Here is a 22,533-nt window from a genome sequence, read left to right on the forward strand (position 1 = left end):
GTTTTAGCTGCCGCGCATGCTAGACGCTAACGCCACCATTGAGCTGGTGTTAGTTTTTACATGTAGCATGGGGGTTAGCGCGCGTTAATCAGCAGCGTGCGCTAATAACGCTAGCGCACCTTAATCTTGTAGGAAACTTGAACGAAAAAGGAGGAAGTCAAACTCCGATCTGGATAAGCTTACTTGGAGATTTAATATTAGAAAACATAATATATATAATATAATATAATTAATATTAGAAAATATAATTTTGAACTGAGGAAAGCAAGAATGAACTATTATGGAGGTAAAATTGTTAACTCTAATAACCAAAGTAGTACCTTGTTCAGACTTTGGCGCTTATTAACCAGTCCCGATCCAAGATCTTTTCATGCTTTATTCCCTACTTCAGATTCTCTTGCTTCTTTTTTTCAAGAAAAAATTTCTGTTATTAGGAAATCTTTTCCCACAACGAATCTTGACCTTTGCTCAAGGGATGTCAATGATAGCCCAATGGTAGACCATTTTTGGGGCACTTTTGACTCTGTATCAGAGCTTCAAGTTTCCAAAATATGCAATCAACTCATGAAATGCAAATGTGCTCTTGATCCCTTTCTTTCTTATCTATTTGCTAATATGCCATCTCAGGCCATTAACTAGTTGTCCGCATTACGGAATTATGCTTTAGAAAATGGTTACTCCTCTCCTGAAAAAAATCAGGCCTGGATCCATCCATCTCTTCCCACTACAGATCGATTGCTAATATCCCCCTTTTAACCAAACGTCTGGAATCAATCCTTGCCACCCAACTCTCATGTTATCTGGATAAATTCTCTATTCTCCAGCCTTGGTCACTAATATGAGGAGCCACTGAAAAGTTTTCAGCCCAGCCAACAAAGCTGGAGCAGTCTCCATTGAGGGCTATGCACTTAGTCCAGCGATTTTCCACTTTTTTTTTTTTTCATTCCTTAATTTTCTGATGGAATGAAAAAAGTAGAAAATCACTGGACTAGGCGATGGAGACTGGATGGAGACTGCCCCAACTCGATGGAGACTGCCCCAACTTTGTTGCTTGGAACGAGAACTTTTCAGCGGCCCCTCGTAGTTTGTAAAGTTTGAAAAAATAAAACTCTACCCCTAAAATTGACACGCCCTACTGGAAAAAAAGTGATCAACATTTTGCAGACCTATAGACAGAGTTGAGAGAAGCAAGGGGCGCTGAGCTGAATGAGTTTCAGCTTCTGAATGGGATAGTAATAACAATATGGCACTTATAACCCGCAAATACCCTTCAAAGTTCATTGCTTGTAACAAATTTAAGAACACTTAGGGCTCCTTTTACTAAGCTGCGCTAACAGTTTTAGCGTGCGCTAGACATTAACGCCTCCACTGAGCTGGCGTTAGTTTTTCCGCATAGCACAGGGGTTAGCGCACGCTAAAAACGCTACCGTAGATTAGTAAAAGGAGCCCTTAGTCAAATCTAGGGAAAATACAGTATAGAAAAGCTAAATATTATTTAGTTTAAAAGAGTACAGCTTTCAAAATATAGGCCCCCCCTTTTATCAAGCATCGGAGCTTTTACTGCAGCAGCAAGCGATAAAAATCCCTAACACGGCTTGATAAAATTTAGCATATGGAAGATCTTATTGCAATACTTGCTTGTAAAACAACTAACCCCCTCCCCCCTTTTTACAAAAGCGCAGCGCAATTTTTAGCACTGGCCACGGTGGTAACAACTCCAATGCTCATAAGAATTCTATGAGCATTGGAGCTGTTACCGCTGCGGCCAGCACTAAAAACACGCACTATGCTTTTATAAAAGGGGGGAGGATAAGTTTTTAGATGTTTTCAAAATTGAAAGTGATTTACAGTTCATTTAAGATCAGTTAGTATTTCATTCCACGTCTTTACAGCAATAAAAGAAAAAGTAACCAAAAATATATTTTTTATCCCCTTTCCAGCTGGAAAATGTAATAACATTTTATTTCTCAACTGTATTGCCTTACTGGATGGCAATAAAGGCACAAGTGTGACATATGTTGTGTAGCCTTGCCTTATAAAATGTTCAACACCAAGGCACGGATTTTAAAGATGATTCATGATCGCTATAGCCAATATGCCTCAATCAAATTTACTAACAGAGTGCATGCTACAAATGTGCTGCAGTTTAAGAAGGGATTAAAGACTGTATTGTTTGTGTGCACTTATAAATCGGAATAGGCTCTTTTACCTGTTGTTTATTCTTCATTTGTTGCAGATCATGGTTTTTTAGTATAGAGGGCGATGTTTTTTGGGGGAAAGATAGTGGCTTTGGGATTTGGTGTTTTAAGGAACACCCGCAAATTTTGAAATACCGCAAATGCGGTTTAGGAGCCGATCAGAGGCAGGAGAGGGCAGCTGAGGCAGTGGCGTGTTAAAGCATCTCCTGATTGGTGACTTTAGTTCCCGGAAGAAGCGGTCAGAAAATACCGTAAAAGACTGAGTCCGCGATTTGTGAACTGCAAATTTGCAGGGGTAGACAGTGCTCTCCCGGTCATTCGCGGTCGGCGATTCGCAGTCCCAGTCATTCGCGGTATTTTCTGACTGTGAATGACCGTGCAGGAGAGAGCAGCCGGAGCGCTGGCCAGTGAAGGAAATCACTCACAGTATGCTTCGACTGCCTCTTCCTGCACTAAAGTTGGGCCTCACCAATCAGGAGCTGCATATCAAAGCAACCAATATTAACTATTTTTTACCTTAGAACAGTGGTTCCCAACCCTATCCTGGAAAACCACTAGGCCAATCGGGTTTTCAGGATAGCCCTAATGAATATGCATGGAGCAGATTTGCATGCCTCTCACTTCCGTTATATGCAAATCTCTCTCATGCATATTCATTAGGGCTAGCCTGCCGATTGGTCTGGTGGTCCTCCAGGATAGGGTTGGGAACCACTGCCTTAGAAGACCTCCCGATCCCACTCCCAGCCTCCAAACTGCCCCTCCTTCCTACCCGTGCCCCCAGTCCTTTGTGTACATCATGTTCCCTTTTTACTATTTTTATAATTTTACTTTTAACTCTAGATACGTTATATCTTTAATTTTAAAATTTTCTTTAAAATTCTATTTTATTGAAAACCGTTTAGATACCTGTTTGATAAACAGAATAAAGAAAGAAACTTGAACTCATAACATTACCCTGGCATATATTTGCACCACAAAAAAATTCATCCCCTCCCCTCAACTCCCCCGAGGTACAGGTGCCCCCCCCCCCCAACCGCCAGGCTTACCTCTATCCCTGGTAATCGGCTGCTCCGAAAGCCAGGTGAGTACTGCTTCCTTTAACTCATTATGCTTTGTCTTTTGCTCTTCGGATCACAGTGATGCACCCATGTCTCATTGCCAGTGACAATTCTCTCCAGAATACTTTGATCTTTTTCATGCCGTTTCAGGAACTGGGTCACAACCTCCACACATTGCTGTAAGCTGTGTGGGAACCCATTGTGTGCAGACTTTAACATATACCAAGTCATCATGCATTATGGCAAATGCAGATCCATAGGTGATATCCAAATCTGCAGCCAATTAAAACATCATTATCCATCGGTCTTCTCTAATCAAGGCACTTTTTAATTCATTTTAATTCATTTTGCATCCATCCTGTCAATGTGCTCTTGTGTGTCTGAATTCAAAAGGGCCTGGGGTAGGCACGTAGGATCTCTCGGAGAGAAAAAGAGATAATGGTTACTGCGGATGGGCAGACTAGATGGGCCATTTGGCCTTTATCTGCCATCATGTTTCTATGTTTCTATTTAAAAGCAGTATATCAAGACCAAATAAACTTGAAACTTACTTGTATGCATGATGTTGATGGGCGACCAGAAATACCATTGTCGGTTGCACCTGTTCTTCCCGCTTTAAACCTTTTTACCCACTCATAAACATTTCATTGATTCTTGGTGCTATGTCCATACTGAGTCAATATCCGATGGTGAATTTTCACAAATTTCACTCCCTCTGCCCAAAGAAAGCACATTACAGCATGTTGTTCTTCAACAGTGCAATCTTGCAATAAAGCATCCATGCTTCTGACCTTGTAGCTGCCACACTACTAAAGGCCGAGCACTGCACTGTGTGTGAACAAACTATCCAACAGGCAATGTATGAGTACATATGTTACATTTAGCTATCTTTGTTCCAGTTATCATGTAATTTAACAATTGCCTTTAATTTTTGATTCACCTTTGTATTTCGTATGCAATTCATATTCTATCACTGTATTTCTTATGTAATTCACATTCTGTCACTGAAACAAGGGCAGTAAGCCAAAATTTTGTTTTAAATTCATAATTGAAGAGGGAGGGGTTTCATATTAATCTGAAGCATGTTGGCATTCATCCTCCCACCATTGACAGAATTGTTTGTTTTAATGGCATGACATGCCTTCGGGTTGAGTTGGAATTGAAGTCAAGTTTTCAAGATTTTCCCCCCCAAAGGATAAAGGATATGAAATAATGATGTCTGTACACAGTCTCATGTTAGGTTTGTCTTTCTAGTTCTTTTAGGGTGTATCATATAAGAACTGCTCCTGAAGAAACTTCCACTTACCCTCTCCCCTAATTAAAAGTGCACTTCATTAATGTAAATTGGAGGTGTAATGCTCTTGTTGGAATTCTGAAGAAAGTGCTGGGGCCTTGCGAAATGCTTAAGCATCATTGCAAATTAGATTAGGGACTAAGAAAGGCAGCAAAATTAGAATGATAATGGTTGATATGGCTTCCTGACAGGCATGGCTATTCAGGGATCAATGGCATGGAGAACAGCTTCCCCAGCCCACACTGAAAGGCAGGGACAAACGTCAGCCTACAGATGTGACTTTTGGACTTGCTTTCAATTAGTTTGATTTGGTAAATGGTAGGGATTTAGAAGCTCTTAGCTAGTGAAGATACAGGACAAGAACACATTGAATTGGGGAGGGGGGAGAGGAGGGGTAAGTTGCCTTTTTAACAGAAAATAGGATTGACTAAATTTGCATATATTATTAAAAAAAAAAAAAGAAGAAGAAGCCTCAGACATGTTGCACAAACTCAGAGCTCTTTGAAATGGATGGCGCGTTTGCTGGTGCATTTTGAGAATTTAAATATGGTGTGCTACACTCCTCTTTTTCCAACTAATACACATGCCTAGAGTTCATCAATGCAATCCAATGCTACAAATGTTTTTGAAGAAAATGTAAATAAGTGGGATTTTTATGTAAGTACTCTGTACCACCATAGTCTATTCAGTAGTCATACAAGTTCAACCAAAATGTTTCTTATTATATTCACTGGGCAATAGGTTTAGTAAATGGGGGGAAAAAAGTCATAAAGTTTATTTTTTTAAGTCCTACAATACAAATATGTAGTGGAACAGAGCAACACAGAGGGGGTAGGTTACAACATTTTTTCCACTCGGGAAGCTTGTTTTACATGCAGAAGGTGCTACAACTCGCAAATCCATTTTCTCGGTTACTGCCCCCTGTTTGTGGAATGCCCTCCCACTGGATCTCCGCCTAGAAAACTCTTTAGAAAAATTCAAGTCCAAACTCAATACTTTTCTTTTTAAAGATGCCTACGATCTCTGATCTCATTTTTTATTTTCAAATAATTCTCACGTAGTTCATTGAAGCATTTTTGGAAAAAAAATGCTTCTTTTGAAGCGAGCCCTACCATAATGTATCTCCCCTCCTTCCATTCTCCTCCCTTTTATTTTTATTTTCAATCTCGATGAATTTATTGGTTCACGGAAGTTTCGCCCCCCACATTTCGCCCCCAGCAATTCGCCCCTCACATTTCGCCCCCGCACATTTCGCCCCCCGGATGTTTCGCCCCCACACATTTCGCCCCCGCACATTTCGCCCCCCGGATGTTTCGCCCCCACACATTTCGCCCCCGCACATTTCGCCCCTGAGTGTCAGACTATTCCTCTCGCAGGCGATTTCTTTGCCGACACGACGGCAGGCTACAAATTCAAAGTGCACAGCTGGCTGTTCTCACTGCCTCTAATGTCGGCCCTGCAGCTCCGGACTTCCCCACACCTGCTCTCTCCCCCCCCCCCCGATCACTATTATTTTAAATGTTATGGCAGCCACGGCGCTGTATCCATCGGAGGAGACTTCTAACCTCGGCCATGAAGTTGCTGTTGCAGGAAGAGTTCCGGGGCAGGCCGAGGTTAGAAGTCTCCTCCGATGGATACAGCGCCGTGGCTGCCATAACATTTAAAATAATAGTGATCGGGGGGGGGGGGGAGAGAGCAGGTGTGGGGAAGTCCGGAGCTGCAGGGCCGCCAGCTGTGCACTTTGAATTTGTAGCGGTTTTTTTTTTTTAAGGAGTCAGGGAGTATGCTGATGCGCCCCCGAACGCCGGCGCCGCCCCCCAGCGCGAAGAGAGTCGCTCGGCGCCGCGAGCCGCCAGCCCAAACGCGGCCCGCGCAGAGGCGCGGCCCCCCCCCAACGACCAGCCGACCCCGAACGCCACCGCGAGCAGACAACCCCAACGCGGCCCGGCAGTAGGGGAGCGCCGGTCCGCTGCGGTCGGCGCCGCCAGCCGCTACAGGGGGAGCGCCGGCACGCGCGTTCTGCGCCGCGAGCTGCTGGCCCTAACGCGGCTCGCGGCCTGGGAGGAAGGGAGCGCCGGTCTAATGCGTTTTTTGCCGCGGGCCGCTGGCTCCTACGCGGCTCGCGGCCTGGGAGGAAGGAAGCGCCGGTCTGGTGCGGTCGGCCATTGGTGCCGGAGGGGGAGAAGGAGCCCCCAAGCGGCCCGGCCGGGAGGAGGGGAGCGCCGGTACGGTGCGTTTTTGCGCCGCGGGCCGCTGGCTCCAATGCGGCCCGCGGTATGAGAGGAGGGAAGACTACCGGCTAAGGGCAGGAATCCGATCCGACGCTCCCGGGCAGGCGGACCAGCCCGCACGTGTGGGGCGACCCGCCCCGCTCATATAGTTGCCAGGAAGAGAGTTGTTCGGTGCCGCGAGCCGCTGGCTCACACGCGGCCCGCGGCCTGGGCAGAGGTGCCGCCCCCCCCCCAACGATTAGCCGACCCCGAACGGCAAAGCAACCTGCGGCCAGGGAGGAGGGAGTCGGCGGCCCTGAAAGCCGGCGCGGCCGACGCCCCGACTCCTTGCAAGCCGCACCCCCCCTCCTGCACCAGCTCCACGCAGGGAGAGCCGGCAACAAGTTTAAAAAACGCCGAGGGCAGAAAGCCGATCGGCAAGAAGGCGCAGCGCTCTAAGGCGGGCGGACCCGCACGCAAGTTCCGGGCGGGCCGCCCCCACCGTCCTCTCCCTCATCGAGAGCGCCGTCGTGTCGGCAAAGAAATCGCCTGCGAGAGGAATAGTCTGACACTCAGGGGCGAAATGTGCGGGGGCGAAATGTGTGGGGGCGAAACATCCGGGGGGCGAAATGTGCGGGGGCGAAATGTGTGGGGGCGAAATGTGTCTGGGGGCGAAATGTGGGGGGCGAAATGTGAGGGGCGAATTGCTGGGGGCGAAATGTGGGGGGCGAACCTTCCGGATCCCGAATTTATTAACTTACCTATTTTCTCTTCCCCCTTGTTTTGTGTACGTCATGCTCCCTTTTTACTATTTTTATAATTTTACTTTTAACTCTAGATACGTCATATCTTTAATTTTAAAATTTTCTTTTAAATTCTATTTTATTGAAAACCGTTTAGATACCTGTTTGATAAACAGAATAAAGAAAGAAACTTGAATTCATAACATTACCCTGGCATATATTTGCACCACAAAAATGTGGGTTAAACATTTACACAAAACTCAATAAGAGCCTGATTCTGCATAGGACACCACTCTCGGTGGCCGCCTAAGAAGTAGCTGAGAATTGCATACCGGTGTCCTATGCAGAATTGCGTGTACCTGAAAGGACAGATGACTTACCCCCCTCCCAATTCTCTAACTGGCACCCATGTCAACCAGCACAGGCTAGAGAATCGCGCCTGCCTGATCATAAAGATAGGCAGCTCAGCAGGAATCCCCGAAGCCACGGTTTGGGGGAGTCCTGCCGGCTCAGCTGATCAGGGATGCCATGATCAGCTCAGTCGGTCATGTCTACTTTTCCGTTTTGAAATGTAGACCAACGTTTCACAGGCCTATATTTCAGGCATCTGTCGCAGCTCTAGGGAGAGACCTAGAAACGCTTAAACTCAATGAAGGCCACTTCCGGGTGAAAGGCCACACATGTCTCCCTATACCCATGACAAATGCCTACAGTGTAGGTGTCCTTCCTTGGGAGAATTTTTTCTACAAACATATATCCCGATTGGCTGCTAGACAGCAGCAGGACTTCTACCACTGCCTACAATGGGGACGCCCATTTCTAGAATCAACCCCTAAGTTTTTCCATCAGTGCAGAATGGGTAGACATGGGATTAACATTTATGCATATATTCATATACAGTATTTTATATTTTTATCTGTCTAGACTTGCAAATAGATGAGCTATAAATTTTATGAATAAATCTTATTAAATATGCACATAAGCACCAAGTCCTAACTCTACATACCTACACAAAGTGTAACATTCTACAACAGCTTTCAGGGAGATATTATAAAGATGGATGTGGAAAGGCATTTTCAATATAATGTCTAAATCCAATTTTAGATGTTTTGAGGAAAATGTTCAAAAATCCAGTAGAGAAAAGGGCCATTTTCAAAAATGACAATTTCCTAGATGTGTTTGTCCTTAGTGCACCTATCTTTCTCAAACATTTAAAAAAAATAAAAAGTTCAAATGAAAAAACTCAAAAACCAGTTATTGGGACATAGGAGGGGCCAGTATTCATAGCAGACTGGCCACACAGACATCCCTGCAGAGCAGTGGGGCACTGCAGTAAACTTCACATACAAGGTCCCAGGTACACATCTCATCATAACTCCCTTATATTGTATGGTAAGTCCTGCAAAACATCCAATACTTGCTATACCCAGCTGTATAACACCCCAATAGCTATTATGCCTGCCGGTGTTACCTACAGTATATGGTGGCTTAGCAAGTTAGGATGGGTTTTGGAGGGGTCATACTTTCCACCACAAGTATACTAGAACCATAGAAACATGATTACAGATAAAGGCCAAATGGCCCATTCAGTCTGTCCATCCACAGAATCCACTAACTCCATCTCCCCCTAAGAGATCCCATGTGCCTGTCCCACGCGTTCTTGAACTCAGTCACAGTCTTTGTCTCCACCACCTCTACCGGGAGTCTAATCCATGCATATACCACCCTTGCTGTAAAAAAGTATTTCCGTAGTTTGCTGCTGAGCCTACCACCTTTTAACTTCATCCTATACCCTCTGATTCCAAAGCTTCCTTTCAAATGAAAGAGATTCATCTCATGCGCATTTATGCCATGTAGGTATTTAAACGTCTCTCAAGAAAAAACAAGAGTAATAAACTAACTCAAAAATACAAAAATATATATATATATATTACTCACCAGGGATGGGCTAAACACCCCCAATAAACATTTTGTATAAAACGGTGGAGAAAAAGCCTCAAAATTTCATAAACATCAGCAGTCAACTATCAAAATGATATAAGTTCAAATCTGCTTAATTTCCTATCATTGGCAAAAAACTCCACCACCACAGAAATGTATTTATCAAAAGGGTACTAAGCCCATCACTATGCTCAGGAAAAGAAAAGCCAAAAAGTGTTACTTAGCTTGGGATCCATGGCTGTTTCATCGAGTCTGGCCAGACATTTACATCTACACGGCGTTCTTCAGATCATGGATCCCAAGCTAAGTAAGATTTTTTGGTTTTTCTTTTGAGTGTGGTGCAGTGGTTAGAGCAACAGCCTCAGCACCCTAAGGTTGTGGGTTCAAACCCACGCTATTCCCTGTGACCTTGGGCTAGTCACTTAATCCTCTACTGCCCCAGGAACAATAGATAGATTGTAAGCCCACTGGGACAGATAGAAAAAATGCCTGAAGTACCTTTATGTAAACCACTTTGATTGTGGTTGTAAAACTACAAAAAGGCTGTATACAAGTCCCAATCTCTTATATAGGGGCATTAATACCTCCTTTTCCCTATGACCTATTCCATCCTAGCTTTCATCATCACCTTTTCAACCTGTTTGGCCACCTTAAGATCATCACATACAATCACACCCAAATCCTGTTCCTCTTTTATGCACAAAAGTTCTTCACCCCCTAAACTGTACCATTAGAGTGGAATATGGGTCTGGGTCCCCTTCTCTGCAGTCCATTGCACTGACCACTTGGCTATTCCAGAGTCCTGCTTGCTACTCTACTAGGACTGGCCATAACATCTGGCTGGTAAATACTGTTTCTTTCACATCTTTGGGGGTGGGAGTGGTTCATTGACCACTGGGGGAGTATGGAAAGACATTTGTTATTGAAACAGGTCTAGTCTCAAATGAATAATTCCAAATCATAAATCTGCCTAAGCCTACTTAAAACACGCCCCTTTGAGATTTAGACACACTGCGAATTGCATAGAAAACTGTCCATAAAATGTGTTTCAAAAATGACGGTTTGGACATTTTAGCAAACAAAACATCCAAATGCCACTTTATGCCATTTTTGTAAGTTTTTCTCTTGAAAATAAGTCCCATAGTAAGTACATTATGTCGTCTTTAAAAAATTATGGAGTTCACTTTCAAAAAATGCATGCATCCAAAAGACGGCATAAACCGGCACTTGGACTTCCTAATTGGCAGGACATCCAAGTGATGATTTTCAAAACCAACTCTCTGGATGTCTTGCTAGGCATCTCAGCCACTGTGCGTCCAAAATTCAAAGAGGCATGTTATGGGCAGGCTATGGGTAGGCTTAGACTTGGACAGAACTTAGACATCTGGAGCTAGACCTGTTTAATAGTGTCTAAGTGCTAGAAAACATACCCAAACTGACCAGATGACCACTGAAGGGATTAAGTATTGACATCCCCACACTCCCCCAGTGGTTACTGATCTCCTCCCATTTCCCATAAATCTGAATGAAATAGTACACACCTGTCTCTAGAACGGTAGTACCTGGTATGAGAAATCCTAGCAGAGTATCACACAGGTGTCTTAAGTAGCCTGGTGGGCAGGCTAGTGAGCCATAGAGAGGAGGATCCAGGCCCATAAGCCACTCTAACCACTACATTTATGGTAGAAAGTGTGAGCCCACCAAAACCCTATTATATTGTCATATACGTGCTACCTGCAACCAAAAGGGGGGTGGGTAAATTAGGTTTGGGTGGAGTTTTGGAGGGTTCATCTTAAATTATAATGGAGTTATGGTGAGATGTAATTTTGGCACCCTTTTTGTAAAGTTCACAGCAGTGTCCTTTAAGGTACCCCACTGCAATATTGACATGCCTATGTGGCCAGTTCTTCATAATGCTGGCCTCTCCCATGTCCAAATGGTTTGGATTTGGATGTTTTGAACTTGGACGTTTTTGTGGTCAAAAATGTTAGGCATCCTAACATCAGACGTCCTGACAGCCCAGATGTCTAAGTAGACCATTTTCAAGAAAAAAAATTTTTTGGACATCTAGCGGTTTCAAAAATGCACATTTTCAGAATTTGGATTGTAGATGTACTTCTCAGGTCATCCAAAGTCGGACATAGACGCACAATTGAAATGGCCCTCCATGTATCTCCTGAAATACTGAAATTGGCAAGATTTTGTGCTTGAGATAAGTACTTAACTATGGGGCTCATTTTAAAAAAAGAAAGACATCCAAAAAGTGGAATAAGGGGACAAATGGATGTTTTTCTCACCAAGCCTTCCAAATTGCTATTTTTGAAACCCATTTCAAAAATACCATACCATTTGTCTACTTTGCATCTAAATCTCAAGGGGGCATACTAGGGCATGTTTTGGACAGGCTTATAACTTGGATATTTTCCTGCAATAATTGTAGCAGGAGATTAATGCACTATTGTGCATATCAACCTGGTTTTAATCCAAATTTCTACGATTTTATATGATGCAGCACAGGACATAAGGACTCCTGACGAAGGTATAGGCTGCCAAAACACGGTCTGTGTTGGGTCCTTAGTACATCCATTCATCTGGATTTTGCTGCTTCATTTTTCATATAGTGTTTTTAATAAAGTGACTTTATTTTGGACTCCTGCTCTCATCCTGGTTACTTATGGCTTTTCCACTCCTTGCATTTTTTATTTGACTTTTGTGGTTTGCCACCACTTTGTTTTTCTAGATTGTAAAGTACATCCAGGGTACAATTGGACGTTTGAGTCTAGACCTGTTTTAATGATGACTAAGTGCCAAAAAGCTGCCCAAACTGACCAAAAGACCACTGGAAGGATAAAGACATGACCCCACCTTACTCCCCCAGTAGTCCCCCCCCTCCCATCCGCAAAGATATGAATAAAACAGTACATACCTGCCTATATGATAGCTTAAGATGTTATGGTCAATCCTACTAGGGCAGCAAGTAGGTTCGAGGAGTAGCTGTTGGTCAGTGCAGTAAAATATAGAGATGGGGACTCAGGCACATATCCCACTTTAACTACTACACTTGTGGTAGAATATATAAGCCTTCCAAACCCCATCCTAATGCCACTGTACCTACATAAAGGTAATACCTGCAGTCATAAAGACTATTGGTATGGTCTAAGTTGAGTCCAGTAGGTTTTGTAAGGCTTTACATAGAATAAAAGGGTGAGATGTGTGTCTGGGACTTTTTATGTGAAGGTCATTGCTGTGCTCCACTGCTCTGCTGCGATGTCTGTGTGGCCAGTCTACTAAAAATGCTGGTTCCTCCTACATCTACGAGGGGTCACTGAAAAGTTCTTAGCCCAACCATGAACAGAATGATGTGGAGCCATGAAACTTACAAGTATTCCACAGTTTTCATGACACTTTTCATTTCAATGATATAATATGAAATGAAAAGTGTCAAGAAAAGTGTGGAATAACCAGTAAATTTCATGACTGCATATCATTCTCTTGTGGTTGGGCTGAGAATTGTTCTGTGGCCCCTCATAAATGACTTGATTTGTGACATTTTCTTTTGGATTTTAATTTTCGAAAATGGTTCAAAAAGATTGACACACTGAGGACAAGTACATCTGAGAAATGGCCATTTTCAAAACAAAAAGCTGGATGTTTTCCTGTTTTGAAAATGGTCATGTTTGCTACTGGATTTTTGTGCAAGCTCTGTAAAACATCTAAACTTGGATTTAGACATCATATTGAAAATGCTTCTCCACATATTTTAGTGGAAAGTTAAACATAGTCCAAATGTTTCAAAAAATGAATCGATGAGGAACTTACGCTGTTGATGTTGATTGTTATATTTTTTTGATGATCACCTTCTGATGTTCTGATTTATATTACAAAATATTATGGTGAAGGACTGTCTGGATCATGCTGAAATTGCTTTATATATTTGCATTATATGTTTTAACTTATTAAGTATGTTTTTGTCATTACTAGTTTGTAAGCCACTTGATAAGCTGGATATCATTTTTTAAAAATAAAGTAAAATAAATTGCTCTTTCAACCCAAGTAAATAGTTTAATACCAAATTAACCTCCCTCCCCCCCCCCCCCTTTCACAAAGCTGTGGTAGCGGCTTTCATGTGGCAAACACTCTTACACCCAATAAATCCCTATGGGCATCAGAACAATTACCACAGCAGCAGCCACTACCATGGCTTTGTAAAAGGAGCCCTAATATAGCTACCTTTATACAATAGTCATATAATATAAAAGAAAAAAAAAACACACCTTATCTAAATAAAGGTAATTTGTACATGAGCCCTTTGAGTGAATGGTTGACTAATATAGGAATATTTGTATTATCCTACGCTAATGACATTTTTATCTTAAGTCCAGCATTGGAACGATTTGAAGAGGCGGGTGGCTTTGTGCAAAAGATAATTACTTTAGTTGATATTGGACACTCAATAACTTTCTGAAATTGAATAAGCAAAAAACAAAGTTAGTTTGCTTTGGTAATCAGGATGGGTTTATTGGAAAAACAATATGATTGTATACAGGAGAATCACTTATAGTAGAAGAGAGATTCAGAGTTTTAGATATTATATTAGATTGTGATTTAACTTTGAGAATCAAGTAAATGAATTGGTCAAAAGGATTTTTTTTTCTGATTACGCCAGTTGTAAGCAATTCGTTCAGTAATTATATTAAATAGTTTTAGAATAGTAGTGAGGACATTTATTTTACTCCAGCTGGATTATTGCAACTCATTATACTGCGGTGTTACACTGAATTTGAGAAATAGGTTGCAGATACTTCAAAATACAGCTGCCCGTTTGATATTTAAAGCAAAGAAATATGATCGGGTTGCTCCATTGTTGGTTCAATTACATTGATTGACAATTGAGAAAAGAATTAATTTTAAACTGGTAATACTGATATTTGCAGTAAATTATTACATGATATGAGACTAGAGGGTTTCTTAAGGAATTTCTCTTTTCCAGTAAATAAAATTGCTTCTTGTTTTCAACAATCTTTGAAGCTTACCTATTCAGTGGTTAAAAATATTAATTTGAAGTCTTTATTCAGTAACAACCCTCCCATCCTTTTTTTTAACTAAGCTGTGGTAGAGGTTTCTACCATGGCCCGGAACACTTAGGGCTCCTTTTACGAAGGTGTACTAGTGTTTTTAGCGCACACACCAGATTAGCACATGCTATAGTGCGCGCTAGCCAAAAAATTACCACCTGCTCAAGAGGAGGTGGTAGCGGCTAGCGTGCATGGCATTTTAGTGCACGCTATTCTGCGCGTTAAGGCCCTAACGCACCTTCGTAAAAGGAGCCCTAAGGGCCAAATTCTGCAAAGTTCGCCTACAGTTGGGCATAGTTTGGATATCCTCACTAGACGCACTTTGTAGAATCACGCTTAAGAACGCTGAGCGGTGCTCAGTGTCAGTTGGACATCCACCTTTTTAGATGTCCTTTACAAAATCGGGTTTTTTGTTAGGTGGGAGTTAGACGTCCAACCAATGTCCTTAATATTATAATTCTGACTTTATTAGAATAGTGAATTTATGCTATTTTTTATTATAATTGTAAAATGTTGGCACCATATCATTAAAAAAAAATCTGTTTAATGTTTTTATTTATTTATTTGCTGTCACAGATATTGAGTTGGATTCGAACTAGGAACATCAGTGTAGAAGGCTGTAGCACGCAGCATTGCAATTATAAAACTAGGTCTTATAGACATTGTAAGGAAGTCTACTTTTGAACGTGGTTTGGGTTTCAGATAGAAGTGAGTTCTGTGGATAGAACTTAGACGGGCTTTGGGCGTTTGAAATGTGATCTTGTAAATAGGGTTTAGGGATTTTATTTTTACTTTATTTAACTCAAAATACATTTAATAAGCCATCACATAAACAGGGCACATCAATACAAATATATTGCACACCAAACCTATTAGTTTTCTGGCCAAACAGTAATGTTATTTGCTAATTAGAGCACATGAAAAACACAGCTTTATGTTTCTTACTAAAAAGCTACCCTTTTTTTCTCACTAAAGACTGCTCCAATGAGCTTATTCTTCAAAGAGGTGCAACCATATGACTGAGGGATAAGAGACTCTCAAACAATTTTACAAATCTTTCAATACATACCATCCTATAATCAAATTCAAAATTGATTATTCCCCAGAAAAGTAAATTTTCTAGACACCACAGTCTCTATCAACAATGGTTACATTCAAATACAGTATCTATGTACAAGACACCTACAGAAAGATATAGCTACAGTACCTCCATAATACCAGTTTCCACCCTCATACACTGCCAAGCCACACAATACCACCGTATCTGCTCTAACCCAAGAGACAGAGATAAACACCTAAAGACCTTTCAAACAAAAAGGATACAACCCTAAAATAGTCTCCAAGAATATTGCCTCATCCCTTAAAACACCCAGAGCTAGATTCTTAAAACTTTGTGTTCAAAACCAATGAGCCACTGTAGCAGCCATTTCTATAGCAATTTCAAAAAAGGCGAGTCATTCTCCAAAAAATGAGCATGCAAATGAGGTTGGCGAAGAGTAGCCAATTTTCACTAAATTTGCATTTCCCCATCACTGAATAAATAAAAAAAAAAATCAAAGATCGGCATGAGGTGTTATCCATTGATATTCAGTGGTACTTAACTGGTTAATACTGCAGACTATTAGCAGTAACTACTAAAGCAATAGCTGGCTATTTTCTGGCCATGCAGAGCAGAGTCAGCACTTATGCAGTTAAGTACCAATATTCATCACTTAATTGCATAAGTTAAGCAGTCAAATTGGATGGCATAAAACTCAGTTCTATCTTTATCTAGTTTCACTTAGGCAGTTAATCCCATGGCTTAATCCTGTGGTAATGGGGACAAGCTGACCTTTTCTAGACCTACATTTAAAATCCTAATGGTCTAGTAGTCTCTTTGGGGGCAGGAAAGATCCCCAGTCTTTCCTGCCCTCTGTTTAATTTGCCACTACAATATTTTTAAAATGACTGCTGAGACTTCATGCGGGGGAGGGGCCTTAGGTACCTGAGCCAGTCAGAACCTTAGGCCCCTCCCAATGCATCCTATGATGCACTGGGAAGGGGCAGGCCCACCATTTTGAAGAGGTGGGCCTGCCAGCAGAAGGGAATGGGCATCCTTCCTGCTGACCTTCAGACTAAGGCATGGGGTTTGGAAGAGCATCAGGGGATATAGTGGGGGGTCCCACCAGACCACAAGGCTTTGTTTTTGGACTCTGCAGGGTGGTGGAAACAGGAGCTTGGCATGAGGAGGAAAATTGAGGGCATTTTTCTCAATGGCGGGTCTCAATTTTACATTAAATTCAGGAAATTATTAGAAACTCATCTCTTTACGAAGAATTCTTAGTATCTCAACTGTTATATTTCCATTTTTTTCCTTGAATTTTTTATATAGAATTGTCATTTCCCTGCATATGCGCAGTTCTCTTTCTTGTAAACCATGCTGAGCTGTGATGTTGAAGCAATATATAAGATTACTGTGATGTTGAAGCAGTATATCTTCACTAGGCATGCAGCTGGCCCAGCGAGGTATCAAAGTATTCAGTTATGCAGATGACTTCACAATCATTATCCCGTTTAATGCGTCTCCCTCCGAAATCACCCCCATAAAAACAGAAGCGCTAAACCTGATGGAACAATGGACCACAGAATTCAAACTGAAGCTCAATTCAGACAAAACTAAATTATTTATAGCCTCGCCACACGCACATAATACGACAAAATCAGTACGCATTAATAATCTTAACTACCCCATTCAACCAACGATGAAGGTCCTGGGGGTAATACTAGACCAAGGTCTAACAATGAAAGACCATGTAGACTCCCTAATCAAAAAAGGGTTTTTCACTCTCTGGAAACTTAGGTCCATTAGAGCATACTTCAACGCTTCAGCTTTCAGAATTCTAGTACAATCCCTAATACTAAACCACCTTGATTATTGCAACATTACCCATCTGGCAATCTCCCAGAAGCAAATGCAGAGACTACAACTAATACAAAACGCAGCAGTCAGGCTGATTTTCGGGCTGAAGAAGTCTGATCACATAACCCCTTCCTACCGACTCCTGCACTGGCTGCCAATGGAGGCACGAACGAAGTTCAAGCTGGGATGTCTCTGCTTCAAGGTATTACACGGTCTAGCCCCTAACCAACAGACATGAGAGAAGAACACACCTGAAATTCGTCTCCCCACCGGCTAGAGGATGCAAATATAAGAGATACCATCAACAACTTCTATCGTACCAAGCAGCCTTATGGGGCAAAGACCTAGAAAAATTAATTACACACACAAACAAATACGGAGAATTTAGGAAACACCTAAAAACTTACCTGTTCTCGAAATACCTAGGGAACGAACCAGGACAATAGCCCCCCTTCGTAATACCATCCCAAAACCGAACTTGTAAACTGTTAACCCCTAATCACTAACTATGAATACTCCATTCAATTTATGGAATTTTTCTAATTCTTTGTAAGCCGCATGGCCCTGCAGCATATGAACTGCTGTTATCACGATTAATGTTGTTATAATCAGATGTACACTGCTATACTCCGTAATTCGCTGTCTGTACAATTTCTCTTTATTGTAAACCGCCTAGAAGTCGCAAGATTGTTGGCGGTATATAAGAATAAAGTTATTATTATTATTATTATTATTATATAAGATGAGCTGCTTTTGCCTTATTTTCCTGTCCAGTGCCCGAGCCAATCAGCCCACAAAAAGTGGGCAAAAAGTTTAGAGCATTACAAGGAGTGCTCATTGTAATACCAATGAGCTCCTTGTAATGTATTACCATAGCATTCTCAGTGGCTGCTACAATGGTCAGTAGCAGCCACGGAGAACCCTTTTCAGCATTGGCAGGATAGGTTTCCTTGCAAGTAAGACTGGTTTTAGCCATTCTAATTTTCAAGGAAACCTATTGTGCATCAGGGCCTTAGTAATTTCTTGCTTCTTTTATTTGGGAAATAAGTTTCAAAATCTTAATTAAAAAAATAATTTTAAAAATTGGTGATCCATATGGAGGTGTTCTTTTCAAATACTTAGATTTACTTTTGACTGTGTGGATCATGATAAACTATGAAGAACTCTAGCACAAATACAAATACCCAGACACATAACTCAGCTGATAAAGAGCTTCTATGAAAATCAAGAAGGTGTATTGAGAACAGAATATGGCAACACTGATTGGTTTCCAATCAGTCGGGCAAAGATGCATCTTGTCACCTTTCCTGTTCAAAAAAGGAATCCAACGTAGTTTGCAGTAAAACAAGCAGCAAGCAAAAAACAAAACACAAACTGCAGATAATGTACAGGATGCAGGCGTTGTTTATTAAACCAATAAAAATGCAGTGAATATACAACCTTATTACCAACCAAGAGACCCGACATGGTCCATGTTTCGGATAACACGCCTTCCTCAGGGGTCCATGGTGGTTAAGGTATGAGACGAACCGCAAAAAAGATTTCAAACAAGCGCCTTTTGTGAGCCCAATGTTGGTAATGATTAAGGTCCCCTTTTATCAAGCCGTACTAGGGTTTTTTTTAATCACCTGCTGGTACAGTAAAAGCTCTGACGCTCATAGGAATTCTATGAGCGTCAGATCTTTTACCGCAGCAGCCAGCAATTAAAAAACCCTAACACGGCTTGATATAGGGTCCTTTTACTAAAGTATTCAAAGGCAAGGAAATAACACTTCAAATGAAGATCAGACTTGTCTACACACTCCTTTTCTCAGTGGCCAATTATGGATGCAAAAGCTGAACACTAAGAAAACAAGCTAGAAAGAAGATTGATTCGTTTGAGCTTTGGTGCTAGAGAAGGATTTTATGTGTGCCGAGCACCACCAGAAGAACTAACAAATCAATTCTGGAAGAGATCAAACCAGCTATGTCACTCGAAGCCCAAATGATGAAGTTATGACTGTCTTATTTTGGTCACACTGTCAGCAGAGAAAGATCATTTGAGAAGGACATTATGTTTGGGAAGATCAAAGGAACAAGGCGAAGAGGGCGAACTGCAAAAAGATATCTGGACATGTTAAAAACAACCATGGGGATGATGCTGGAGGACCTTACTAATACTATTAATTATTTCTATAGTGATACCAGCTGTACACAGCACTGTACAGAGTCACAAAGAAGACAGTTCCTGCTCGAAAGAGCTTACAATCTATAACAGACAAACAAGATGTCATGGATACAGTTAAGGAGAACAGTTAATCTGCTGGCTGGGCCGGTGGGCAGTGGGGAGTAGGGAGTAGGGTTATGGATTGAAGACTATATAAAAAAGGTGGGTTTTCAATCTGCTTTTAAACAAGATAAGGGAAGGGACTTGGCAGACAAACTCAGGTCATTTATTCCAGGCATAGGGGGCAGCTAGATGAATGAACAAAGTCTGGAATTGGCAGTGGAGGAGAAGGGTACAGCTAAGAGCAGCTTATCTGAGGAACGGAGTTCTCTGGGAGGTGTACAAGGAGAGAGAAGAGAGGAGAGATATTGAGGGGCAGCAGAATGAACACACTTGTAGGTCAGCAATAGGAGCTTGAACTGTATGTGAAGGCGGATATGGAGTCTGTGAAGTGATTTAAGGAGAGGAGTGACATGAGTGTAGCGAGGTTGGTAGAAGATGAGTCATGCAGCAGAGTTATGCACTGATTGCAGACTAGCACAAAACCAATCTCTTTTTAGATCTGTAATTCATCAAGTCACTAGGACTCAAGCGTGAGTCGATGGCACCTAACTAATTAACTAGACTTACAAAGTTCCATAGTAGCCTATGAAACTTTGTAAGTCTAAGTGCTTTGAAAAGGAGCCCCATAATCTTTTAGGGTTGTGCTTGAAAACTAATTTTTATTTTTTTTTTATCATTATCAGACTTTCTCTCAATTTTCAGACTTTTTCACAGTTTGTATCAAACTTTTTTTTCTTAATAAAGGGGCCTTTCTACTAGCATAACATAGTAAATGATGGCAGATAAAGACCTGAACGGTCCATCCAGTCTGCCCATTAGTTATTCTCATTACAAATACATGATTTAATTAACTTGTCTCTTCTTTGATATTTCTGGGCCATAGACTGCAATCCACCTGGTATTGTCCTAAGTTCCAACTGCTGAAGTTGTCATCTAATCATCTAAACGGCATTAAGCCCTAAGGTGTGTTTTGCACTTGAAAAAGGCTTACCACAAAACACATTAAAGCATTTTGTGATAATTTGCCACTTTGCATGCATTAATTGTGTATTATATATATATATATATATTTTTTTTTTTTTTTTTTTTTTTTTGGGGGGGGGGGCATGTCATGGGCCTGGAAGTATTATCCAGCTAGTATACGAGGGCTGTTCAAAAAGTATCAGACCTTAATTTTCTTGCATAAACAAATAAAGCTAGAGAAGCGTGGTTTGGTGCACATATGTAGGCGACCCTAATGCGCATGCTTACATTTTTTTCCCGCTTACAGAAGGTGTCAGTCGCCAGCAGACCGCCAATGAGTGAGGAAGTGTAAGGGAGCACTGTTGGATTTTCTTTTTGACAAAATGACAGGAAAAGTTGAACAACGCTACTGCATTAAATTTTTTGTAAAGCTTGGCGATTCCCAAGTGGAAACAATCCGCAAGATTCAACAGGCCTTCGGGGATGAAGCAATGGGCACCACACAGATAAAGGAGTGGTACAACCGCTTCAGAGATGGCCACACATCAGTGGAGAGTGAAGCACGTTCTGGTAGGCCCTCAACATCCAGAAATGAGATTGTCATTGACCAAGTGAGGACCCTGGTAATGTAGGATCACCAAATCACGATCAGAGAACTTGCAGACGAGGTGAGCATCAGTGTTGGATCTGTTCATTCCATTTTGACTGAGGATTTGGGCTTCAGGAGAATTTCAGCAAAGTTCGTGCCAAAGCTGTTAACGATCAATCAGAATCAACTCCATTTGGAGATGCACAGGACATGCTTGAGACTATGAACAGTGATCCCAACTTCCTCAGCACAGTGATCATTGGTGGTCCTGGGTTTATGGGTACGAGCAAGAAACCATGTTGATGTCATCACAATGGAAGCATTCAACATCCCCAAGGCCAAAAAAAGCAAGGCAGGTCCGCAGCAATTTCAAAGTCATGCTGACCGTCTTCTTTGACTGCAGTGGCGTGGTTCATCACGAGTATGCACCACACAGCACAATCATCACCAAGGGGTACTACCAAGAGGTTCTGCGTCGCTAACTGAATAATGCAGAAGCATTTGTAGAAGGTGGAAAGTGTACCTAGATTATTTAGAAATTCCTGCACAGTAATGGAAAAACTAACGAGTCCTACAAAAAAAAAAAATTTAAGCCCTAAATACTGCCACATAATATCAGGGCTAAGTGCATGTAAACTCCCACTTTAGATGTGTAAAGTTCAGATTCTAGCACATTTTTTGTAAAAGTGTCCCAAAATTGTTTTACCTACACAAATTGATGTTTCACATATTAATTCATAGGTTAATACATGATAAATTGATTTTTCATGCATGAACCAACTACGTGCTGATGATTACATGTCCTTACAATCTTTATCTACAATTGATAATATTAGACCTTTGTTATTTTGACATTGCTGTAAATCAAAAATGAAATACATGTTTATGGGCTCTTCCAGCAAAGGTTTTTTTTTTCTCATTTGCAACGCTGATGGGACATGATTCCATGTAGAACATGAGGACAAAAGCATGTCTCTTGTGAGCAAAGCATGGAAATTTCTAATAATTGTTCTGCTTACACTGAAAACTGGACAGAAAACAAAATGTGCGTCATTTGAATGAAGGCCGTCTGGTAGCTTTTAAAAGACAACTGCCAAGACAAATTTTACACCTCAGGATTAAAAGGTATGAAACATCCAGAAACAAATAAAAAAGTTTTTTAAGGTGCAAAAAAAAGCTCTTTATACACTAGAGTTTCTATATACAATTTTAGCTTTTTTATTGCCAATTGGATGGCCTATTCCCTTTGGGGAGGTAGCAGTTTCCAATCTTATATTGGATGATTAGGTAAGGC

The sequence above is a fragment of the Geotrypetes seraphini genome, chromosome 1, assembly GCF_902459505.1.
Source record: "Geotrypetes seraphini chromosome 1, aGeoSer1.1, whole genome shotgun sequence".
NCBI lineage: Eukaryota > Metazoa > Chordata > Amphibia > Gymnophiona > Dermophiidae > Geotrypetes > Geotrypetes seraphini.